This window comes from Cherax quadricarinatus, chromosome 2, assembly GCF_038502225.1.
Source record: "Cherax quadricarinatus isolate ZL_2023a chromosome 2, ASM3850222v1, whole genome shotgun sequence".
Taxonomy (NCBI): domain Eukaryota; kingdom Metazoa; phylum Arthropoda; class Malacostraca; order Decapoda; family Parastacidae; genus Cherax; species Cherax quadricarinatus.
Window position 1 is genome coordinate 39,700,202 of NC_091293.1, and position 12,538 is coordinate 39,712,739.

Genomic DNA, 12,538 nt, shown 5'->3' on the forward strand with positions numbered 1-12,538 from the left:
AAAGATGAATAGGAAAAATGTGCAGAAGAAAAAACATATGATGGTATTTTATGCTAACAGTCGAAGTGCAAGAAATAAAATTAATGAACTACGTTTGGTAGCATGTGCTGGGAACTTTGATATCATTGCATTAACTGAAACGTGGTATGATTTAAAGAGTCGGGATATGATTGCTGAGTGTAATATTCAAGGGTTTAAGTTGTTCCATGTGGATAGATGTAATGGGAAGGGGGGAGGAGTTGCATTATATGTTCGAGAAAATATTAATTGTTGCATAAAAACAGGTATAAAAATAGATGGAACAGTAACAGAATCTGTTTGGGTAGAGTTTGTAGAGGGTCAAGAAAAACTAATTCTAGGTGTAATATACCGACCTCCAGGCTTGGATCACGATAGAGGGAGACTTCTTTGGGACGAAATTGTTAGGGCTTCTAGACACAATAACACAGTGATAGTAGGGGATTTTAACTTTAGTCAAATTGACTGGAATTCTTTGACAGGTAATCTAGAGTCCAGTGACTTTATGGAAACAGTTCAGGACTGTTTTCTGAAGCAGTGCGTAACAGAGCCTACCAGGGGTAATAATTTGCTAGACCTAGTCTTGTCAAATAAGGAAACACTCGTAAATAATCTGGAGATCACTGAAGAGCTTGGCGCAAGTGATCACAAATCCATCACTTTTAGCATTAACTGGGAATGCAAGAATAATGATAATACAGTAAAAATCCCTGATTTTCGTTCTGCCGATTATAATGGACTTAGGGAACACCTGTCTAATCTTGATTGGGGTTATCTAGCTAATGATTTTATTGACGATGATCATACTTATGATTATGAAGGGATCTGCTTTTATGATTTTTTCTTAATAATGTACACCGTGCCCAGAGTATATACATTCCCCAGAGAGAAATTAGGTCTAATAATAACGATCCCAAATGGGTTAACAGGAGGCTAAAGCATCTATTAGGGGAGAAAAGGGGAATTTATAGGCGCATCAGAAGAGGAGAGGTTAACCTTACTGACCAATATGTTCAGCTTAAAAGAGAAGTAAAAAAGGGGATTAGAAAGGCTAAACGTGACTATGAAATTAGAGTTGCTAATGAATCAAAGACTAATCCAAAGGGGTTCTTTCAAGTGTATAGGACGAAGGTGAAGGAAAAAGTAGGACCTCTGAAAATTGGGAATGGACAGCTGACGGATAATGAACTGGAAATGTGTTCCTTATTTAATGACTATTTTTTGTCAGTTTTTACACAGGAAGATGTAAATGAGATTCCAGTAATTAACAATTATTTAGTTCCTGATGAATTTAAATTAACTAATATTACTGTCACGAGGGACATGGTTATTAAACAGATAGACAAACTGAAGCAAAATAAGTCCCCGGGACCCGATGAGCTGTTTTCCAGGGTACTTAAGGAATGCAAGATGGAGCTTAGTCAGCCATTAACGAGTGTACTTGATAAATGAATCTCAGCATGGATTCACGAGAGGTCGTTCCTGCCTGACAAACTTACTGACGTTCTTCAATAGAACATTTGAGGCAGTTGACAGTGATAAGGAATATGATATTGTTTATTGCTTTCGTAGTGAGTGATTTTCGTGTGCAAGTTCGGTACTAGTCCCTCTAGGATTTTCCAGGTGTATATAATCATGTATCTCTCCCTCCTGCGTTCCAGGGAATACAGGTTTAGGAACCTCAAGCGCTCCCAGTAATTGAGGTGTTTTATCTCCGTTATGCGCGCCGTGAAAGTTCTCTGTACATTTTCTAGGTCGGCAATTTCACCTGCCTTGAAAGGTGCTGTTAGTGTGCAGCAATATTCCAGCCTAGATAGAACAAGTGACCTGAAGAGTGTCATCATGGGCTTGGCCTCCCTAGTTTTGAAGGTTCTCATTATCCATCCTGTCATTTTTCTAGCAGATGCGATTGATACAATGTTATGGTCCTTGAAGGTGAGATCCTCCGACATGATCACTCCCAGGTCTTTGACGTTGGTGTTTCGCTCTATTTTGTGGCCAGAATTTGTTTTGTACTCTGATGAAGATTTAATTTCCTCATGTTTACCATATCTGAGTAATTGAAATTTCTCATCGTTGAACTTCATATTGTTTTCTGCAGCCCACTGAAAGATTTGGTTGATGTCCGCCTGGAGCCTTGCAGTGTCTGCAATGGAAGACACTGTCATGCAGATTCGGGTGTCATCTGCAAAGGAAGACATGGTGCTGTGGCTGACATCCTTGTCTATGTCAGATATGAGGATGAGGAACAAGATGGGAGCGAGTACTGTGCCTTGTGGAACAGAGCTTTTCACTGTAGCTGCCTCGGACTTTACTCTGTTGATGACTACATGAGTAAGTTTGCTGATGATACAAAGATAGGCCGTATAATTCACTCTGAGGAGGACGTCAATGAACTCCAGGACGATTTGGACAAATTAATGTCTTGGTCTGAAAAATGGCAGATGAAGTTCAATGTGGATAAGTGTAAGGTACTTGCCCTTGGTAATGAAAATAACCCTCGAAGCTATAATCTAGGTGAAGTAGAGCTTGATCATACAGAATGTGAAAAAAGACTTGGGAGTCATGGTAAGCAGAAATCTAAAGCCAAGACAGCAGTGCCTTAGTGTGCGCAACAAGGCCAACAGATTACTTGGATTTATCTCAAGAAGTATAAGTAACAGAAGCCCAAAAGTTATTTTACAGCTCTATACATCACTAGTGAGGCCTCATTTAGATTATGCTGCTCAGTTTTGGTCTCCTTACTACAGGATGGACATAGACTCAGAGAACATACAGAGAAGAATGACTAAAATGATTTACTGTGTAAGGAACCTCCCGTATGAAGATAGACTTAAAGCGTTAAATCTCCACTCACTGGAGAGGCGTAGAATGAGAGGAGATATCATTTAAGTGTATAAGTGGATGACAGGCATAAACAAGGGAGATATTAATAAAGTACTGAGGGTGTCGAACCAGGTAAGAACCAGGAATAATGGATATAAGTTGGATAAATTTAGATTTAGAAAGGACATAGGTAAGTACTGGTTTTCTAACAGTTGTAGACGCGTGGAACAGTCTTCCCAGTGGGGTGATAGAGGCTAGGGCCTTTGGTAGCTTTAAGAAGAGACTGGACAAATATATGAGTGGGAGGGGCTGGGTTTGATTGGTGTCATGGGTTACGGGAGTTATTTCTTGAGTAGCTTTAGGTAGAGGTCGTTTTGATAAGGACCTGCCTCATATGGGCCAGTAGGCCTTCTGCAGTGTTCCTACATTCTTATGTTCTTATGTTCTTATTCCTTTTGTATGCCTTCACTCAGGGTGTCATTTCTTCTAAAAATGGTGTTACATGAGAATAGGAGTGTTTCGTTTTATTTATTCTACTGTATCAACGTGGAGACAACTTGCACACAATGTAAAGTGACGAAAACCAGACGTGTGTTCATCTGGTTTGTTTACATTATGTGTGGGTGGGGTGGGGTGGGGAGGGCTGCCCTTCCTGGCTTCCTATACATCCCAAACCTGACTTCCTACAAATTAAACTCACCTCTCACCATACACCTACCATCCGACTTACGACCTGCTCGACATACGTCCACTCGACTTACGACCGTGCATCTGGCAGCTGGGCTGGGCCGGCTGATGCACACCACTGTACAATATTTGACAATACTCGCGGGGGCAATGTGTCATGCAGGCAGCATCAGTTTGAGTAACCCTGCCCTATCAGCAGCATCATACTGTATTAACTGTACTAACTGGACAGTAAATTTCACCATGGCCCCTAAGATGAAGTCTGAATCTTGCACTGGAGATTGTGGCAAGAAAGGCTCTTACTCTCGAACTCTATTTGTTTTCACTGTTGCACATAAACCTGTCTGTATCTGTCTGCCTGTATATCTGTCTGTATCTCTGTGTGTCTGTTTGTCTGTCTACTAGTGTGTCTGTCTTTCTGTCTACCTGTGTGTCTTTATGTCTACCTGTGTGTCTGTCTTTCTGTGTGTCTGTCTTTCTGTGTGTCTGTCTTTCTGTCTACCTGTGTGTCTTTGTCTACCTGTGTCTGTCTTTCTGTCTACCTGTGTGTCTTTCTGTCTGCCTGTGTGTCTTAATGTCTACCTGTGTGTTTGTCTTTGTCTGCTTGTCTGTCTTTCTGTCTACCTGTGTGTCTGTCTGTCATGTCTGTCTCAGAGCCACTGTCATTAAGAGTGTACTTGGTCTTGAAGATGCCATATTAATAATGATAATAACAATAATAATCACTGAGGCGCATTAAATGTGTATAAAACGTTAATATAGACATTTTGCTTAATCCATCTATGATTTTTTTTCAAAATTATATAATAAACATGCTACATAACATATAAATTAACAAATATGAGATGTTTTTCTGGTCGGCTTGACAGTGAACAGGAACCGTTCGTGTCCGGGCTGGTAACAACAACAACAACAACAACGTTTGTTTACATAACTCGTGAACATTCTACATTCTCATTCTCTCTCTCATTTATTCATTTAATCTTGTTTACTCACCTCTCACTCTACATTAAAACTACAGATATTTTAAGGTAAGTAATGAGTGGACACGATTATTATATTATAGCTTAATAATAATAATATTAATATTAGTACATATGTATTATTGTAATAATAATGATTATTAATATTATTATTAATTTAGGGCACTGGAGCACAGATCCACTGTATAGCACTTTGTCTGGATTTTTTGGGTTATCCTAGGTAATTTATAATATGTATGATAACTTGACTTACGTGTACCAGTGTGAGAGAGAGATACAGAAGAGACAGCCACATTCGGTCAGCCAGTCAGCCAACTAAGCATCCAGCCACCTACCCACCCATCCAGCCACCCACCCATCATCCAACCACCTACCCACCCATCCAGCCACCCACCAGGCCAACCACAGATCCGGCCACCCAGCCGGATACGTATTACACATGTTCCAGAGTTGTTTCTCTTTACTTAGGGTATAGGTTATACAACATTCTGGCAGGATGACACTACCAGTGGTATTCTCCCATTCCACTGTGTCGACAATACATAAAGATAATAGTAACATATGATACTGTATGCGATGTAAAATTTACAATACATATCACTACCATGTATACATTATATACAGTACATAAATAATTAAAATACAACAATAGAAGTAAATTATGGTAAAAAGAATGAAATAATGATTGTACATTACATTACAGTATTATGTAGGTAGTTTATATAGGAAAGTTTTGACATTATGCCCTACCCAATATGTCGGCAATTTTCAAAGGTTCGACTTACGTCCATTTTGACTTACGACCGGTTGGTCGGAACCAAGCTTGGTCGTAAGTCGGATGGTAGGTGTACCCCCATTGCTACGCCCCACACCCCTCTACCCTCTCCCCACCTTCCTTCGCACATCTCTTCCCACCCACAGGGAATACTCTCATACACACACATGACAAAGGGTTAAAATGGAATAATATAGCAAATACTATAATAGCAATTACGTATAGGAGGCAGCTCAGGTGAACAGTCTTACACAAATGAACAATTGAAACTAACAAATTCACTTTAAGCCAGCCAATAGTTAAGCCAACAAGACTAAAAAAGTACCTTTGACCTTTATTCATGAATAGATGATGATCTGATACAAAACATATGGTATAGTAGGCTTACATTACAACTTAATCAGGGTCCTTTTACCGAATTCAATTTTAACAAGAATATCAACTAGAGTTAAAACATGCTGGGAAGATATTTTGAATGACACATGTCCAAACCAGTGTCTAGTGAGGATTAAATTTTCATTACTAGAAGTATACTAAAGGCATATACTACTAAGAAAAAAGAATCGCAGAACTTCTGAAGGGTGCTAGACAATTTGAAGTATGGAAGGAAACACTGACTAGAGCAACAGTCAATATTAAACTCAAACTGAATGAATCATACAGAGTCCAGGAGAAACAGGGAGCTCAAAGCAATTAATGAAATAGAAAGAAATCCAAACTACAACCAGTATCAGGCTCTTGCTCAAGCCAGGTGGAACTTACACTGATAACAGCAAAGAAGTGAGTGAAATATTAACGTGTCAATATGACTTGTGTTCAGTGAGCCATTTATCAGACTAAAGGTTCACAAAATGAATGAATTTTACATGAACAACACTTGTACCTTTGTCAACATTTCCAAAATTTCTGACATAACCCTAACCTCACTTTCCTTCCAAAAAGACACTGACAACATGCCTATGCACTCTGCTCCAGGTTCAGACTTATGGAACTCAATGTTCATCAAGAACTACAAGAAACCCCTACACCATAAGCCTTAAATATGCTATGGAAACAGAACCTAGACACTGTTTTTAATGACTGGAATGATGATGATCCCAAATGTATGTAGCCCCACTCTGTAAAGGAAGCAGCGAAGCAATAGCAAGGAACTACAGAGCTTTTAAGAAACAAAACCACTAACCACATGGATTCACAACAACTACACAATCTGGGCAGCAAGAGTTTAGAGTACATTGCTCCTACCTATCACAACTACTGGACTATTGCAACATGGCCCTGGATGCACTGAAAGACAAACAAAATGTATATGTACCATACAGACATAGCCAAAGCCTTCAACAACTGCAATTACAGTGGACCCCCGCGTTTTGTCAGCAATGACTTTCATGAAATCTGACTTTCGGCAAGTTTTTTCGCCAAAATTTAGCTTCGTGGTTCGTGATTGGACTCGTGATTCAGCGACCATCTGGTGCACGTCTGCCCTCAGCGTGCACACAAAGCCAGTCTCCCATACCATTCACACTAAGTGTGCCATTGTTTACCAGCGAGTGACCATCACCCCACGGGGTCATATTAACCCTTTGACTGTCGCAGGCCCCTTTCTGAAACTGTCATTCTATGTCGCAAAATATTCGAAAAAAAAATTATTTTTTCTTAGGAAAATGTTAAGATTATTTTTCTGAGTGTTTTAGTCCAAAAAAAAAAATTTTGCCATCAGTACTTACCGAGATATAGAGCTGTGAAGTTTGCAGAAGATGAGCCACGTATGGCAACAGCGGCGACTGCCGCTCACCCGGTAAACTTTAGTTTACTTGTATTTGAATTTTTTTTTTTTTTTTCACTATTTTATTTTTTCACATAACTTATGTGGCCTATGAGACCAAAGTAAGGTGCAATGTACATATATACACTCGTTGTATACAACACAATAAGCACACAAACATAATTATCAATATATTGTTTACAAAACTTGTTTACAAAAACAAACAATACAAAATTTTTTTTATTACTATTGTTCTATAATATATATACCAATGTACAGTCACCGAACATATTCCTAGAAGTTCTGCAGCTTGTGGAACTCTTTGAAACATGTTTTCATACACAATGGTGTTTTACACTCCTCACACATAAAACCAGTGTGTGTGCATTTTTGTGGACTTTTTTTTTTATGTGCAAAGACAAAACACCTCGTCTGAGCAGTTTTCTTCAAAGTATTAGCAGGCAGTTGTGTTATGTAGTTATCCTAGGTAAATGGTCGTGTGTCATCATTCCTTCCTTCCTACGTTTCCTACATTCCTTTCCTATTCCTTTCCTGCATTCCTTTCCTTTCCTGCATTCCTTTCCTTATTCCTTTCCTGCATTCCTTTACCTTCCTTTTTCCTTTCCTGCATTCCTTTCCTACTTTCCTGCATTCCTTTCCTACCTCCTCTTCCTACATTCTTGAAGAACTTCAACCTTTTCCATCCTCAATCTTGAATCTACCTTCCTTCCTTCATTTGTGCCTTCCCTTCTTGCTTCTGGTTTCTATAATATATATATACACATATGTAGTCACTAGATACTTTCACATAACTGTTATTATCTCCATTCAGCAAGCTTGTCTTGTGTGCGAGTGTGTGGCTTATAATTGTTTTGAGTCAGGAGTCGGCAGCTGTCAAAATGACATATTATCTCATTACTCACTCCCCCTACCGCCTGTCAAAACAATGGGGTTGGATGCTGCTTCCCCTCCATTCTATCTAATTATCTTTCTCCCTCATTCTATCTCTTTCAATCTGTCTCTCTTTCTATCTGTCTGTCTATCTCTGTCTCACAGGTACACATAAATACAAGTATACATAGTGTAAATTACCTAGGATAACCCAAGAAATCCAGACAAAGTGCTATACTGTGCTTGATGTGAGTAAACGTGATGATGACGCAGTCTTGTGGCTCTCTCTGAGACAGAGAGCTAGACGGATAGACAGGGAGCTTGGCAGACAGACAAATAGACAGACAGAAATGTTTGTGTACCAGCAAAAACAAAGGGAGGGGGATGGTCATCTAATCTTTTCTTATCAGCTGCACCCTCCCTCCACCCTCGTTTATGCTCATCAAACGTCAGCTCTTATCAGATGTTATCTCCCCTTATCTTGTCACTGTCATGGGGTGAACTGTTTTTCATGCTTCAAGGGAACAATCTTCATCTTCTTTCTTCTTCTTCTTTCTTCTTCTTCTCCTCCTCCTCTTCCTTCTCCTTCCTTCTCCTCTTCTCATCCTCCTGCTCCTCCTCCTCCTCCTCCTTCCTCCTTCCTCCTCTTCCTCCTTCTTCCTCCTTCTTCCTCCTCCTCCTCCTCCTCCTCTCCTCCTCCTCCTCTTCCTCTCCTCCTCCTCTCATCTTCCTCTTCCTCCTCTTTTCCTCCTCCTCCTCCTCCCTTCCTCCTCTTCCTCTTCCTCCTCCTCCTCCTCCTCCTTTCTTCTGGTATCCTGGGCATTGCTTTTGGTCTCAAACTCCTCAAAACCATGAAATTGATCTTTACTGACACTTCCATCTGTGTTAGAGCATCACTTGGGAAGAGAAGAGTCCCAGATTTGCTGGGGAATCACATATTTCTTACCGCTAGGCATGCTGAAAAAGGACAACGGAAATGGCATTCCCACAATGCACCACTGGCTCCCCGATTTTTTTTATATGGTGCACACTGACCATGGAGACCCATTCTCTCACATGTGGGCCTACCAGCTTTCTCCTGCTTGATTTGAAGCCGCTAGAATTTATGCGTATAGATACGTCAGAAACAGTGGTGCATAAGACGTATTTATACAGCGTAAACAGTCAAAGGGTTAAATACAGTAGACCCTCGAATAACGCTATTAATCCATTCCTGAGAGCACAATGTTATGCGAAATTATCGTTATGCGAATTAATTTTCCCCATAAGAAATAATGGAAATCAAATTAATCCGTGCAAGACACCCAAAAGTATGAAAAAAAAAAAATTTTTACCACATGAAATATTAATTTTAATACACACAAACTTAAGAAAACATGCACAGTTACATGACACTTACCTTTATTGAAGATGTGGTGATGATTGATGGGATGGGAGGAGGGGAGACTGGATGGTTTTAGTGTTTAGAAGGGGAATCCCCTTCCATTAGGACTTGAGGTGTCAAGTCCTTTTCCGGGGTTGCTTCCCTTCTTCTTTTAATGCCACTAGGACCAGCTTCAGAGTCACTGGACTTCTGTCGCACAACATATCTGTCCATAGTGGCCTGTACCTCTCGTTCCTTTATGACTTTCCTAAAGTGTTTCACAACAGTGTCAGTGTAATAGTCACCAGCACGGCTTGCAATAGCTGTCTGAGGGTGATTTTCATCCATGAAGGTTTGCACTTCAAGCCACTTTGCACAGATTTCCTTAATCTTTGAAGTAGGCAACTTCTTCAATTTCTCTCTCCCCTCCTCCGAAGCAATTTCCTCAGGTGTGGCCTCTTGCTGTTGAAGTTGATCTAGCAGCTCATCAGTGGTTAGTTCTTCATTGTCCTCCTCCACCAACTCTTCCACATCCTCCCCACTAACCTCCAACCCCAAGGACTTCCCCAATGCCACAATTGATTCCTCAACTGGCATAGGATTCTCAGGGTTAGCCTCAAATCCTTCAAAATCCCTTTGGTCTACACATTCTGGCCACAGTTTCTTCCAAGCAGAGTTCAAGGTCCTCTTAGTCACTCCCTCCCAAGCCTTACCTATAAGGTTTACACAATTGAGGATATTAAAGTGCTCTCTCCAAAACTCTCTTAGAGTCAATTGAGTTTCTGAGGTCACTACAAAGCACCTTTCAAACAGAGCTTTTGTGTACAGTTTTTTGAAGTTTGCAATAACCTGCTGGTCCATGGGCTGCAGGAGAGGAGTGGTATTAGGAGGCAAAAACTTCACCTTAATGAAGCTCATGTCCCCACAAAGTCGCTCTGCCAAGTCTGTAGGATGACCAGGGGCATTGTCTAACACCAGGAGGCACTTAAGGTCTAATTTCTTTTCAGTTAGGTAATTTTTCACAGTGGGGGCAAATGCTTGGTGTAACCAGTCATAGAAAAAGTCCCTAGTGACCCATGCCTTACTGTTTGCCCTCCACAGCACACACAAATTAGCCTTGAGGATATTCTTTTGCCTGAATGCTCTGGGAGTTTCAGAGTGATACACTAATAAAGGCTTCACTTTGCAATCACCACTAGCATTGGCACACATGAGAAGAGTAAGCCTGTCTTTCATAGGCTTATGTCCTGGGAGTGCCTTTTCCTCCTGAGTAATGTAGGTCCTGCTTGGCATTTTCTTCCAAAACAGGCCTGTTTCGTCACAATTAAACACTTGTTCAGGTTTCAGTCCTTCACTGTCTATGTACTCCTTGAATTCATGCACATATTTTTCAGCTGCTTTTTGGTCCGAACTGGCAGCCTCACCATGCCTTATCACACTATGTATGCCACTACGCCTCTTAAATCTCTCAAACCAACCTTTGCTGGCCTTAAATTCACTCGCATCACCACTAGTTGCAGGCATTTTTCTAATTAAATCCTCGTGCAACTTCCTAGCCTTTTCACTTATGATCGCTTGAGAGATGCTATCGCCTGCTATCTGTTTTTCGTTTATCCACACCAATAACAGTCTCTCAACATCTTCTATCACTTGCGATCTCTGTTTCGAAAGCACAGTTAAACCTTTGGCAAGAACAGCTTCCTTGATTGCCGTTCTCTTGGACACAATAGAAGCGATGGTTGATTGGGGTTTACTATACAACCTGGCCAGCTCGGAGACACGCACTCCACTTTCATACTTAGCAATGATCTCTTTCTTCATCTCCATAGTAATTCTCACCCTTATTCCTGTAGGGTTGGCACTAGAAGCTTTCTTGGGGCCCATGGTCACTTATTTTTCAGGTGAAATCACTATAAAAAGGCTGTAATAATACGAAATGTTCCGATTGTATGCTTGAATGTTACCGCGGAGGCTGGCTTGTAAACAATGCCACTGGCAGAACAAGTGAGGCTGGCTCAGGCCGCATGGACGTGTCTCGGACGAATCGCGTTGAGCGAATTTTTTAGCACTATGCGAGGCAAAATTTTAGCGATAAAATGTATCGCTATGCGGATTTAACACTATGCGATGCCAACGTTTTGCGGAGGTCCACTGTAATGAAAGATGAGGTGAATCATAGAATTGATGAGGGGAAAAGGGTGAGCGGTGCACTTTGGAGTCTGTGGAAACAAAGAACTTTGTCCTTGGAGGCAAAGAGGGGAATGTATGAGAGTATAGTTTTACCAACGCTCTTATATGGGTGTGAAGCATGGGTAATGAATGTTGCAGCGAGGAGAAGGCTGGAGGCAGTGGAGATGTTATGTCTGAGGGCAATGTGTGGTGTGAATATAATGCAGAGAATTCGTAGTTTGGAAGTTAGGAGGAGGTGCGGGATTACCAAAACTTTTGTCCAAAGGGCTAAGGAAGGGTTGTTGAGGTGGTTCGAACATGTAGAGAGAATGGAGCGAAACAGAGTGACTTCAAGAGTGTATTAGTCTATAGTGGAAGGAAGGCAGGGTAGGGGTCGGCCTAGGAAAGGTTGGAGGGAGGGGGTAAAGGAGGTTTTGTGTGCAAGGGGCTTGGACTTCCAGCAGGCATGCGTGAGTGTGTTTGATAGGAGTGAATGGAGACAAATGGTTTTTAATACTTGACGTGCTGTTGGAGTGTGAGCAAAGTAACATTTATGAAGGGGTTCAGGGAAACCGGCAGGCCGGACTTGAGTCCTGGAGATGGGAAGTACAGTGCCTGCACTCTGAAGGAGGGGTGTTAATGTTGCAGTTTAAAAACTGTAGTGTAAAGCACCCTTCTGGCAAGACAGTGATGGAGTGAATGATGGTGAAAGTTTTTCTTTTTCGGGCCACCCTGCCTTGGTGGGAATCGGCCAGTGTGATAATAAAAAAAAATTACGTACATATATTGTCTGTGGATAGTGGTGGTGGCAGAAGCCTCCTCCACCACTAATATGTACGGCTTCTCTCAGTGGCCCTTATAAACCCAACAACACCACCACCAACACTTACTCCTCTCATAGATTATGACATTTTATTCATTCTAGAGTATATACAGTGAACCCTCAGGTAACGATGACATCGGCTAGTGATAAAATCGGATAATGATGCGTTTTAGCGTAAAAATATTGGCTCAGCCAACAATGAAAAATCCGGTTAAGGACAATTGTCCTGAACACATCC

At 41.1% G+C, this 12,538-nt stretch overlaps 1 protein-coding gene across 1 annotated transcript in view; it reads right to left on the reverse strand.

Annotated features, from left to right (window-relative positions):
- The window catches only part of LOC128701165 (4-trimethylaminobutyraldehyde dehydrogenase), a gene marked incomplete at its 5' end in the record, with an annotated part of 84,942 nt that overhangs the window by 50,542 nt on the left and 21,862 nt on the right, over positions 1–12,538 (reverse strand).